At 42.6% G+C, this 14,172-nt stretch overlaps 1 pseudogene; it reads right to left on the bottom strand.

Moving 5' to 3' along the window:
* Positions 1-9,301: 9,301 nt before the first annotated feature.
* Positions 9,302-14,172, bottom strand: part of LOC101582193 — an 85,260-nt pseudogene continuing 80,389 nt past the window's right edge.

Here is a 14,172-nt window from a genome sequence, read left to right as displayed (position 1 = left end):
AAGGAGGTTTTTGTTTCCAGGTCTGAGTTGTGATGATTCAGAAGGTTCCAGGAGAAAGCCATCAGGCGAGAGGACTGCTGCTCAGGAGGGGCAGCACAGACGCCACAGACCCAGCAGTGAGAGTATTGTCCTTCCTTACGACGCAGTGACGGCCGTAATTTCCTTCTCCCTATCCTATATCCTGTTAGCTTCTCTTGGGAACAAGTGTGGGAACATCTCAACAAACATCTAGGACTGAGTCCAGAATTAACCAGCTTTTTGTTATAGTTTTCAGGGAGTCTCACTATGTAATGCCATGGGCCTAGAACTCAGAGTGATCCTCCTGCCTCAGCCTCCCAAGTGCTGGGGTTACAGGTAGGAACCGTATGCCCAACTCTCAGAATTAACCAACTTTTAATAATTTCAGGAGAACAATCTGATTTTAGTTACTAAGTAGATAATGAGTGTCAGTTACTTTTCACACCTTCTGACAAAAAATAGCCAACACCCAAAGTTAAAGGAGGAAAGCTCGCTGTTTGTAGCTGGCTCGAGGGCAGGGTGGCACGGCAGAGGGGCACGACAGGAAAGGAAGCATTCATGGTAGGCTGAAGGCAGCCAGCAGCAAGTGACAAGCAGCAAGCAGCAGCCCTCTGTCTGTGCCTTAAATCCTACCCTGAGGGCAGGATGGCCATCCACCCTGAGGGCAGGCAGCCTTAGTCCTAGCACCCACCAGGAATCAGTCCCAGTCCACTTCTGGGATCACAGCGTCACAACCTGGGATCCAGCCACCTTCAGAGGACTCCACCTCTGACCACGTGAGGCTTTCTAGAACGCCTGGATACAAGCCATAACGGGATTTCTTTGTAAGCTCATCGCTGGCTAGCACGAGACACAGGGCTCACTAGACATCGAACATGGAGTAGATCTAAAGTGAGAATAAAATGAATGTTTATTAAAGGAAAGAGAGGCAGCTCAGTGCTGCACACTGTCTTTTATGAAAAAGATGGTGAAGGTGGTTATTCCACAGACAGTGCGGCATCCAGCAGGGAGTGTGGCGCTTTCATGGAGCCTCAGAAAAATGCCCTTCCTTCTTTTCTCCCTCCCTTCCTCCCTTCTCCCCTTCCTTCCTTCCTTCCTTCCTTCCTTCCTTCCTTCCTTCCTTCCTTGTTTTGTACCGGGAATTGAACCCAGGGCCTTCTAACTGAACACATCCCAGTCCTTTTAAAATTATTTATTTTGAGACAAGACCACACTAAATCATTGGGTTACCCAGGATGGGTTAGAACTTGTGGTCTTCTTGCCTCAGCCTCTCAGAGTGCTGGGATTACAGGAGTGTCACCATGCCTAGCTTATTTATGTTGCGTCGTGTTGTGCATTTTAGGAAGGTGCCGAGCTCACTGGACAGGGTAGGTTTAGTTACTGAACAGGTGTGAGTTTGTGCACGGCCCCACGTGTGCCTACAAAGCCTCGTCACCCTCGCTGACCTGCTGGTTTTCTCTCAAATGTCCTCATTGTTCCTTGTCTCAAATATATTTTAAAATTTCTTCACTTGGCCATGACATTTAATAAAGATGCCAAGGAGCCCTCAGCCCTGCGCAGCCTCTGTGCTCACTTGCCCCTTTCCCTCAGAGGCGGGAGGCATGCCTGACAGTAGCTAAAGCTGTGGCCACCGGCTGAAAAGCGTGATCCCTTTCGAGCTTTGGGGGAGAACGCTGCTGAGGTAAAGCCCAGCTGCGTGGCGATCAGCACAAGCAGGTGCAGCGGAATAGCCACCGTGCAATGGACTGAGCGGCCCCGTGCTTTGAGTGCCGAGGCTCGGGATGATTTGCCCGCAAACCTAATTTTTGGATTGTTTTATTCTTCCTCCCACCAGCAATAAACCAGGGAAGTGTTGTGTAGACTTCCATTCCTGCTCTTTAGTGTTTATTATCAGCGTATTTTGCACACTCCCATCTGGCAGTGTGTCTGCCTTCTGCCGCCAGCGACTCTGCGACAGCTGAGCTGTAGTCCGGAGTTCGGGAGCCAGGGCACCTGCGCGTCATGTCGCCCTCCAGGCCATGCGCGGGATGTTGCTTCCTGCGTGCTACCACGAGCTGGAGCGAGCTTTCGGTACACCATTGACTGGACTGTAATGAGAAAGACACACAGAGCAGAGGAAAGGCAACAGTTGGCTCCTCCATCAAGATTTTATGGAAAATGTTCCCTATTCTGATTTGATTTGCTTTATTGAACCCAATGCAGCACGTCTCAAGCATATTTTGTTCAAGTAAGATTTAGAATGTTTCAATGGATGATCCCACGTTGGTGATGTCCAGAGCATTTTTATTTATTTTTATTTATTTTTATTTTTATTTTTGTGGTGAGTATTGAACCCATGGCCTTTACTCTGAGATACATCCTAATCCTTTTTTATTTTTTTGAGTTAGGGTCTCATTAAGTTATTAAATTGCCCCAAACTGGGCTTGAGCTTGTGAACTTGAAATTCTGCTACCTAAGCCTGCCAGGGTGCTGAGATTACAAATGTGTGCCGCCGTGCCAGGCTTCCAGAACATTCTGGCCGATCATCCAATGTAATCTTTGGCACTTAACATTCATCTTGATGGTCTTTATGGATACATTATATTTTTGTGACCCATACTATTGCTGTTATTTTGTCCAAGAAATGCACAGGAAGTGTTTAGCATTAGATCAGAGAGCTTAGTTATGCAATTAGAAAAATATATGCACGAATTCGTTCATAGCACATTGAACGCTGGCTGGCACGCATGTCTTTTCTGTGTGCTTCTTGTGCTGTTTCTGCCTTCGGCGCCCTACTTCTCTTGGAGTTTGGGGCCTTCTGCCTCAAGGCTAAATTTAGAACCCCACATCTACCATGACATCACAGCTCCCCAGGCTGCTCTCTCGCAGGCGCCCAGTCACTCCGATGTGATCTCTCTCTCTCTCTCTCTGACTTCCCATTGCTACAAGGAGCTGCAGGAAAATAAATTGTCTCCATCCCATATGCTGTTTCACACATCTGTAACTTTCCTCATAAAGCCAGGGAGAAAAAGCAATCAGTCATGCAGTGGGAAGGGCCTGTAGGGTCGCTCATGCTTGGAAAAAGATTTCTAAAACCAGGCAAGTGAATATTCAGCTTCTCTTGCAAAATACTTGGCTTTATCACGTAGATGTGGCTCTATGGATAAGAGATGACTAAAGCACACATGACAGCATGTCCTCTCTCTCTCTAACCTTCAGATTAGCTTACTTTCTTCTTGGAATGAATATCTTGATCAAGGGATCAGAAAGAAGCTTGGGTGTAGTCACCTAGCAACATGCTTTAAGTTGTAATGAGGCTCAATAAGTTTGCTCAGAATCCAGAGTATATCAGGAACAGACACCTGGCCAGGATTAACCAAAATCTGTGGATTTGAAAGCCCCATGCATCATCAGATTTGCTTTCTTAGGTATAAACATGATGCATTAGAGAGGATAAATGCTTCCAATTTTTTGAGTGTTGGTTGTGTTTCAGATCCTCTCTATAACTAGCTGTGTTTGGTCTTTTCACACATATGTCCTGTCCAGTGGTGGCTCGGTCCCTCCCGCTCACACGTATCTGCCCACATCTCTGTCTGGCCCTACACCCTCGGAGGCTGCTGCTCCCTGTGTGGCTTCCCCTTCCACAGGCTCACGCTCCTGTCACTTCTCATTTGGCACGCTGATCTCTTTTATCTCATTGCTGGGACAAAAATACCCAACACCCAGAATTAAGGAAGAGAAGGTTTATTCAGCTCTCAGTTTATGGAGGCCTTAGTCCATACTTGGATGGCTCCAGGGCAGGGTGGCACATGGCAGAGGGCAGCAGTTCATGGTGGTGGAAAACAGCAAAAGCAAAAAGCAGGAGCAGCAGCAGCAGCAGCAGCAGCAGCAGCAGCAGCAGCAGCAGCAGCAGCAGCAGCAGCAGCAGCAGAGAGCAAGCCTCTCTCTCTCCCTTATACTGCATTCAGGCTGTCCGCCCCAGCCCAGTGTAGCGCTTACACTCATAATCCCAGCAACACTCACCCATAATCCCAGCATTGGATCATGAATTAATTACAAACTCTAGAAGCTGACCCCAGGGATTGCATGAAGCTTTGGGGAGACACCTAGACATAAACCATAAAAAAAGGATGTTTACTTTAAAAACTCAGTCCATAGCCTGGAGATGTAGTTCAATTTTGGAACAATGTGAGGGCCCTAGGTTTGATCCCAAGCACTGCCAAAGCAAGAGAAGATAACCAAACAAAACTCAGTGTACAAAGGAAAAAATGAAAACTATTCTAATTCAGTTTAGACTTTTCTGTCCCTGTCTCTACTCTGTGTATTTAACTTTCCTGTGAAACATACTTCACAGAGGTTTTTATTTTTTGGAGACAAGGTCTCCCTATGTAGTTCAGACTGCCCTTGAACTTCACTATGTAGATTGGGCTGGCCTGAACTTGTGGCAACCCTCCCGCCTCAGCCTCCCATGTGCTAGGATTACATCTAGCTCAGATATAGACCATCTATTCTGATTTTCTGTAGGATTTTTATCATGAGTGACCCTTGGACTTTGTCACAAACTTTTTCTGCATCTATTGAGATGATCATGTGGTTTTCATCTCTGGCTCTGTTGATGTGGTAGATTACATTTATGGATTTGTGTATATTGAGCCATCCCTGCATTCCTGGGAAGAATCCCATTTGGTCGTGATGTATAATCTGCTTGATGATTTGTTGCGTTCTCTTTGCTAGTATTTTATTTAGGAGTTTTGCATGTATGTTCACTAGGGAGATTAGCCTATAGTTCTCCTTTTTGATTGGGTCTTCCTCCTGTTTTGTTATCAGAGCGATTCTTGCCTCTAGGAATGAGTTTGGGAGGATTGCTTTCCTTTCAGTTTCATCGAAGAGCTTCTCAAGCTTAAGAGTTGGCATTAAATCTTCTCTAAATTTCTTATAGAATTCCGCCATGAATCCATCAGGACCTGGGCTTTTCTTTGTTGGCAGGTGTTTGATTACATTTTCGATTTCATTAATTGATATTGGGTTATTCAGAATTTTTATATCTTCTTGATTCAGCTTTGGTAGTTTTTATTTGTCTAGAAATTTGTCCATTTCTTCTGTGTTTTCCATCCTGTGGTAGTAAAGATTTTTGAAATATGTATCGATGATCTGAATTTCTATATGATCTGTAGTGATTTTACCCTTTTAATTCCTTATTGCATGAATTTGAATTTTTCCCTTTTTAAAATAAGGTTGACTAGGTGTTCATCAATTTTATTTATTTTTTTCTAAGAATCTGTTATTTGATTCATTAATTCTTTATATTGTTTTGTTCATCTCTGTATTTTTTCCTACTCTGTCCTTTATAATTTTCTGCCTTCTTTGGGCTATGGGCTTGACTTGCTTTTCTTTTTCTAAAAGTTTGAGGTGCAGCATAAGATTTATTTATTTATTTATTTATTTGGGCTTGTTCTGTTTTCCTGATGTCAGAATTTACTATTATAAAGTTCTCTCTTATGACTGCTTTCATTGTATTTCACAGGTGCTGGAAAGCTGTATCTGCATTTTTGTCTGATTGCAAATATTGTGTAATTTCTTCTTTAATTTCATCTGTGACTCATTGATTGTTCAGAAGGTTGTTTAATTTTCATGTGCTTAGGAGTTTTTTTTTTTTTTCCTCCTGTTTCTTTTGTCAATAATTTCCAGTTTCTTTGCACTATGGTCAGATAATGGGCATGGGATAATTTCAATTGTTTTGCATTTACTTAAGCATGTATAAGGTCTATTTTAAAGAATGTCCCATGTGCTGCTCAGAAGATTGTATATTCTGATGCTGTTGGGTAGAATCTTCTATAAAGGTCTACTAAGTTCATTTCTTTACATGTATGGTTTAGTTCTGTTATTTCTTTGCTGATTTCTTTTCTTAGTTGATCTATCTCTTTGTCTCAATGGAGTGTTAAAGTCTTCCATTACAATTGTGTCATTGTTCATTTGATCACCTGTATATTTAGTGAGCAGGTAATACACAGCTTTGGATTAGCATAGTTTCACATGATTTTTAAAATACTCTGTGGTAAAATAATAACAGTTTAATTTATTCTTGTCTGTGTCCTCAGCTCCAAAAACAGCACCTGTGTTTTTAAGCAATGTCAATGACAATGAATGACGTATCCTTAAAAAGGCTAGAATTGTTTTGAACAAAATTGAAATCACTCTAACACTTCATGTAAATAAGTGTTTGTTTTCCGCCAAGCGTTCTGCACAATGACAGCTTTGTAGGTCATGCCAAGCAAGCAGAGCACTGAAATGTGTGGCAACGTGGTTCAGAATTTTCAAGTATATTAAACAAACAAAGTAGTCCAGGTGTTTCATGTTCTAACTTGGAAATATTTGTGTCTAAGAATGTGAATTTTTAAAATAGACACCATTCAGTTTAATTCTATCAGAAATGTATTTTAGACCTTTAAAGCTTCTGACTTTCATAATTGTACACTTTAATTTCATAAAACTTGATTAAGATTCTCTCTCATGTTGTTTTCAACCTTTTTAAAAAAATGTATTTGGTACTGGGTCTCACTATGCAGCTCAGACTCCTAGTGATCCATCCTCCTGCGTGGCCAGCTCAACGTGCCCGGGGGCGGGGCCAGGGTGGCACGTGGTGCCGGGGATCAAACCTGGTCCCTGCGCTTGCCTAAGCAGGAGCTTAGTCCACTGAGCTCTCGCATCAGCCCTTTTGTCTTCAACTTTAATTCCTAGAAAACAGAATTCAAAATTTAACCATAACTCTTACCATAGAATACTATATATGTGTATATATATATTTATATATCACATAAAGCTTTAATCAAAACTAACTTTAGAAGTTCAGTATGTGCAAACACCTATCTAATATGACATTATAAGAATGGCATGAAATTATTTTAAGTGTGTGAAAGATAAATTCCCCAAAAACATTCTTCTTAAAGAGGAGTGATAAAGATAAATAAATAATAAAATAGTATTACTAGTATTAATATATAATTAATAGCATTAAAATAGTATTAATTAAAAGTTTTATAATTACAAATGCTGCCAAGTTTAGAACAATTAAATTTTACTTTAACAAAATTTGAAAGGAATGTACAAGAAACACCTCTTCAATCACTTGATTGTGCTATTATTTATGCTTTTTATTTTATATTTCTACTACCTTTTTGTTGAAAATTATAGCTTCCACTTACATAGTTCATCATTTATCTAAATTGACTAGGGGAAAGGTGTTCAGAGTTGAACGTATTAATTATATAATTTGTTAATTTAATTAGACTTTTTGCAGTAATTAAGAAGTTATATATTTAATTCATAATTTTAATAACATTAAAAATGTAAGTGCCCTTTTACTTTACTGAGTCCTAAAAATATTTGAATCTCTGTAAAAATTAGCAAAGTATTAATAAATAATGGGAAATAAATTCAGTAATCCATGTGAACACAGCATATTCCTTTTTCTTTAAAAAATTCTTTTATGAGATTATCAAAATTAGGCAAGCACATCCAGCTATCATTAAGCGTGTATTTATTTTGCAGTATCCGCTCACTTTCCTGGATCGCACCAGTTTAAAAAAGGGGTGAATCCCCAAGAGCAAAATAATTATAAGACGGCAGCGTTCTCACCTACGCTTTCCAAACTGGCTTTGGGACAGTCACCACTTCACCGCATTGCATGTCACTTTAATTTCGTGGAAAGGGAAGTCTTCCTCGCCCGGTGACACTTGCAAGCAGCCCGAGCTGTGTTCTGGGTTCCGATGACCGCGGCTGCTCTCCCCGGTCGTCTTCTGTCGCGGACGAAGACGCGCTGCTTTTCCAAGCGCAGTAGCTCACGCCTCGGGGCCCGGCCGCCGCCCGCCTGGGAGAACCCCTGATGTGAGAGGAGCCATCATCACTTTTTCTCCCACAAATCCATCAATCCGTAGAGTTACGGGAGTCGGTTCGAGGGATACTGCACTTCCGCAGACTCATCTTCTAAATTTATTTTTGTGTTAGAAACTGTGTCTTCATTCACATTGCTGTTGCAACAGTTTCATCTTCTAGAAGATGTTGAATAGTCATCAGAGAAGACCTAAGAAACTCAGTGCTAAATTTTTCTATATGGCTTGCAAAAATCCGTTTTTTTCACGCGGGCTCTGCGCCCGGGGCGAGCTGAGAGGGCGACTGAGCCTGGGCGTGGTGCGCGCCTGTAATCCCAGCTCTTGGGAGGCTGAAAACAGGAGAACCACTGCTGTCTGATCTGTGTAGTGAGACCCTGTAGACTCTGTACTAAATATATAAAAGAAATTCCTGCAAGCAAAGAGTATTACAGCACGAGGCCCACTTTCAAACCTCAGGGAAATCTCAGAAGACGATTTGGAGTGAATTACAGATTTCTGATCAGAAGCGCCTGCATGATGGCTCACGTAATGCTCAAGACTGATACTGCCTAATTGATCTGGTGTCGCCTGGTCCACTCAAAGACGCATTTCTGTATCTTCTCCTCAGATATCAATTTTCCACTAATACCAGTAATTCCGAACGCCACTGCCGACATCAAGACGTCAGGGTCTCCTTGAGCACCTTCCGAATTCGTACTCACAGCCTCCGGGGAGGATTCGCCATGTTTCTGTGGGCTTCCGCTGCTGCTCACACTTTCTGCTGGGCTCTGGTAATTGGTAGTAGAGTTCTTTTTGATTTACTTTTCGGAAAATAAATGGCTATCACCTCCATCACCTTCCAACAACTGTCCTTCCAGTGTTACGCTGACAAGGGAACTGGGATCCAGTGAGATTTGGGAGGAGCGACCTTTCATGGTCTTACGGAGGCGCTGAGTGGGTGCGGGCCGGGTGGGCCGTGGTCCTCAGGCCTCCCACGTACAGCTCTGTGATTTCAGTGTTCTATCTGCAGGTGTCTTCTCTTTCCTGACTTCCCGGTTTTCAGTGGATAAAGCTGCATCTGGAGTCAAGTCTTCAGGCTTAACATTTGACTCTGTTGACTAAAGCGCCTGCTTAGGCAGGTGCAGAGACCAGGGTTCGACCCCCTGCGTGCCATATTGGCCTTGCCCTCAGGGGTCCACTGAGACCGTGACAAGGTTTGGGCGTGGTGGCACGCACCTATAATCCCAGTGCTTGGGAGGCTGAAAACAGGAGGATCATTACAAGTCCAATCTGTGTGGTGAGACCCTGTACACCTTGTAGTAAATATATTAAAAAAATTTTTTTTGACTCTGTGACTTCACTTAAGTTAAACTGTTTGAAAGTGTGCTGTGATGGCTGTCATTCTCAAGTGACAGCCCATTAGTCTTTTTGGTAGTTTAAGACACGATTTGCATCTGGATGAGAAGAATCTCTTCTGTCATCTATTTCAGACCCGGTTTCTCCTGAGCCACCTTTGTAAACAAGTCTACTACTCTCATCTTCACTTATTTTCCCTAAATGCTTATCTGACAAATAGGCCTGAAAAGTACCTTTTGCTGATTTGGGTCACTAGCTGATTTAAAAAGCAAAGGGTCCTTCAACGGGACATGGCTAACATCAACACTCAGAGATCTCAGCTACACTTCTAATTGGACTTTTACCTCTACTAACTTCTTTGCCTTTTCATATATATATATTCATTTATGTATTTGGTGCAGGGTCTCACTACGCAGCTTGGCCTGGTAGTGATCCTCCTGTTTTCAGCCTTCCCTGAAGGCATGCACCACCATGCCAGGACTCAGTCGTGGCTCAGTATGCCCTGGGGGCAGGGCTGGCATGGCATATAGGACCAGGGACGGAACCCTGGCCCCTGTGATTGCTAAAGCAGGTACTTAGTATGCTGAGCTATCTTACTGGCCCTTGTTTGCTTTTTTGAAGACAAAATTTCTCCATTTCCTGGTGGCAAAGCTCCACGAACCATTGTGCTCTAATCTGAAACAGGAGACTTAAGAGGATTTGCTTGATCTACTGGGTGCAGCACAAGAGCCAGTTCTGCACTTCTGAGTAAAATTCCAGTGCAGATGGACATCCGAATATGAGGGTGCCAGTCCCAGCTTCTGTGTCTTTCCTTAAGTTACCTGAAAGCAGAATATGTGACTCGTGCAGGAAAAGTAGGAGGAGACACTGGCAGTGATCAATCTGCATATTAAAATGTTCCTGAACATGAGCCAGCGCATGAATATTGGCATCTGATGATGAAGACATTTTTCTTTCTTTTTTTTAATTCAAGGTCTCACGATAGGGGCCGGGGAGATGGCTCAGTAGAATAAGCGCTTCCCTGGCAAGTGCAAGGGCAAGTTCAATCCCCAGTTCCGCAAAAAAAAAAAAAAAAGGTCTCATGATAGCTTGAACTCATAGTGATCCCCTTGCTTTCTGCCTCCCTAGTGCTGGGATTATAGGCGTGCCCCACCATGCCCAGACTCTATCGCTGACTCAGCACTCCTGGGGGTGGGGCTGGCATGGCATGTGGTGCCAGGGACGAAGAGGAAATTCTTAATGACATATCTAGTGAAGGTTTCTGGCCACTACTTGTCAGGAGCTCAGACTCTGTGCTATAATACTTCTTTAAGAGCTTCTGCCCCTGTAGCCGGCTAGCCAGGGCACTAGCTTCACTCTGTGATGCATTTGTGGGTACCTGATTACAAGGCTGCAGCTCTTTTTGTGACTCTGAGTAACGTGTTAGCTGACAAATCCAGATAGATGGGGGAAAGATTCTACAAAACTTATTGGTCATCTGTCTCAGTTACTTCTCTCTCCTTGCTGGGGCAAAAATATCTGACCCCCAGAATTAAGGAAGGAAAGATTTATTTAGCTCACAGTTAGTGGGGGTTTCAGTCCATAATCAGGGGGCTCCAAGGCAGAGCGGCACGTGGCACAGCCATTCACAGTGGCAGAAAACAGCAATAGCAAAAAGGGAGGCGCAGAGACAGCAGCAGCAGAGGCAGCGAGCAGGCCTGTCCCCCTTCCCTGTATTGCATCCAGGCTGTCTGCCCTGGAGCTGGCGTAGCGCTCATGCCCATAATCCCAGCACTGGATCATGAATCAGTCACAACCTCCAAAAGTCCACTGCATGAGTGCATGAGGCTTTGGGGGCACAACAAGACAGAAACCATAACACCATCTTTTTCTACATTTCACCCCTTCATAATCTATCCAAAACTGAGAAAAGTACGAGGCCAAACATCTGTGCAGCAGACGTTTTAAGGGTTCATTTATTTGGGCTAGGGAGATAGCTCACCTGCCTGAAAAGCACAAAGACTAGGATTTGATCCCTGGAACGGCATGCCACGCTTGCCAACAAACTGGGCATGGTGGCACATGCTTACATTTTCAGGACTGGGGAGGCTTAGACAGGAGGATCACTAGGAGTCCAAATTGTGTAGCAAGATCCTGTACCAAATAAATAAAAGAAATATAAATATATTCAAGTGGGTGCAATATTTCCTTTGTAAACTTCATGCATTTTTGTATCTTGTTCCTGAGCATGTCTCTGGAAGATCGGATGTAGAAGATTAAAGCTGTCACAAGACTTAGGGAAGTGGGGCTGGAGAGATGGCTCAGTGGTCTAAAGCACCTACTTGGAACAAGCTTGGCAAAGCACAGGGACCGTGGTTCAATCCCCCAGCACCACATGCCAGCCAGCCCCGCCCCCTGGTGGGCTGAGCTGGCCACACACACGCGCACACACACAATAAATGTTAAAAAAAACAAAAAAAACTTAGGGAAGCTAAGTGTGCTTTGCTAACAAGATCACAGTCTTTGAAGTCTTGAAACAAAGATTCCAGATCAGATGTCAGCCGGGTGTTGGTGGCAATCGTTTCAGAACTCTGAATGACAAACTTTAGCATTAAGGCATCGACTCAAATATCAACATGCTCATCAGATTTTGATTTGCCATTCCATTTGTACACAGTCACGAACTGATTAGGACTCAGTTTTAAATCTAACAGAAACTGGCTTAGCTGCAGAATACTTCTTTCATCCACAGGAAACTGCAGCACATTCAGCTGGTCGTAGAGGTTGGGACGTGGAGGTGGAAAATCCTTTCCATCCAGATAGCAATATTCTGTGAATTCTGCATAAACACGTGACATTTCTTGTGGAAAATACAGTGATATTTTATTGCAGGAAACCATACTTTTGGGGAAAGAATGACACTGTTCTGTCATGGAGTCCTGATATATACTGAAACCTGCAAGTCTAACCGCAACAGAACTGGACATCAGCTTAGCTTTTGATCGCTGAGGTAATGCTGTGGGCACTCTAGAGGTCCCTTTAGGAGCAGGCTCCTTCTCTATATGTGCCAGGGAGAGCCATGTATTGGGGTTCAGGAGCCAAACCTTCACTATGATGCTTCACAGCCTGCTTAAGCATTTCTTTTTATTTAATTTATTTATTTTTAATTAATTTTATTGAGAAACAAATAGCAATGAGACAGTTTCAAAACAGGTTAGTAGGACAGTTTTAATAATACATTGCACATTGTTGTCTTCATAGCAGTTATTCATAGTACAAGATGCAGACATGATATCCTGTCCAAACACTATTACTACAAATCTTTCTTCTCCAGTGAATTAAGAGAAAGTAGTTGTATATCTATCCTGTATATTTTGTATATACAGATACAAAATGGTCCTTCATTTATATTCCTTTTTTTGTTTAGCTTTGCCAGAGATGGGTATTCCATTGCCATTTAAATATTGTAGGTGCGTGAATTCAGAAAAATATTCCAATATAGTCCAGTAGTTTATAATAGTAGTGGGTTATCCACAGAACTGGCAATGTCAGAAGTTGTTGACTTGAGCCTTTTACACCTCAGCATATTAATATGGCTTTACTTTTTTTAACCTCGTTTTTATACTTTTCTGCTGGATGGTTAAGATCAAGATAAAGCAAGACCACAACCAAAATGCCTGTCACCTGAGGAATGGATGAAAAAGATGTGGTATTTTTATATAATGGAGTATTACTCAGCTATAAAGAATGATAAACTCCAAGCTTTTATATTTAAGTAGATGCCACTTGAAGATATACTCATAAGTGAAATTAAACACTTCAACATTGCACTTAAATCCATGCAGTGACTCCTCGGCCCATCCAAATGAGGCTTCATTTTGTTTGCGTCACCAGAACACATCCAGAGATTACAACTATCTCCTGCTTTATGACAAGGATAATGATCTTCAGTCAGGTATGTAAAGGAGAGTCACATAGCACCTCTGGTGATCCGTCTGTCTGACTCTTTTTCTTTTGCATGAATATCTTCACATATGCATAAACCCAGATGAGAAATCGCTGAATGATGGGAGGTTTCTTTCACACCAAAATCACTGAATAGCTTCACAATGCATCGTTCAGCTCAGGAGCATCGGAAGTCTGCAGCACTTCACTGGCTGAGTAGGCTGCGTAACTGTGGAGCTCCTTGTGGGGCCAGGAGCTGTGCTCTTCCTTTGTTCTGTTGGTGCTTCTACTGCTTCACCAAGAGATTTTGCACATTGTACCACATCTTTTGACTATGAATGTGTTAAAACTCATAATATATCATCCAATATTAGAAATAACTTTGTTGCTATGACATTGCAATCTTTTGATCTTCTTTAAGTGTGACTCTGATTTTTGATTGGTTGTTTATTAACTGAACATGAGCACTCATAATTTTAAAACATGAACTTCAGGTAGCATCTGCCTATTTATTTCTTTAAATGTGAAAACTTCTCTCTGTGGATCTTGCATATGAGTAAACCTTAAACCTGTATGTTTCTAGTTTGCATTGACACTATAGATCTGCAGCTGAGAAAGCTCAAAAGATGAATGGAAAGCTTTTGCTCCAGTGCCGATGACAATGGAATTTACAGAAACAGTGGTTCCCTCGGCTACTTTCTCAGCAAAGCCACACTCACTTTGTCTTGAGGCAGTTGCAACTGGTGATGGGCCATTAGGGGGCTCAGGGTTCTTTCCATTATTACCTTATCTGTAGACACACAGACAGGATGTGTTTTCAGTTTTGTCCCTGGGAGCCCAATGGATGCTTCATTATAAAAAACTCTGTTGATTGCAAACCATGTGGGTAAATCCAACATTTTATGGAGCACCCCTCATCCAACTCCAAATTTTTCCATTCATATTTTCCTTTAAGGTTACTTACAGGTTGGCCAAATAGCTCAGTGGATTAAACCACCTACAAACAGGCACAGGGGCCAGGGGTTCG

The sequence above is a fragment of the Octodon degus genome, unplaced genomic scaffold (genome assembly GCF_000260255.1).
Source record: "Octodon degus isolate 3935 unplaced genomic scaffold, OctDeg1.0 scaffold00054, whole genome shotgun sequence".
NCBI classification, from domain to species: Eukaryota; Metazoa; Chordata; class Mammalia; order Rodentia; family Octodontidae; genus Octodon; species Octodon degus.
This window is presented reverse-complemented; position numbering and strand designations above follow the sequence as displayed.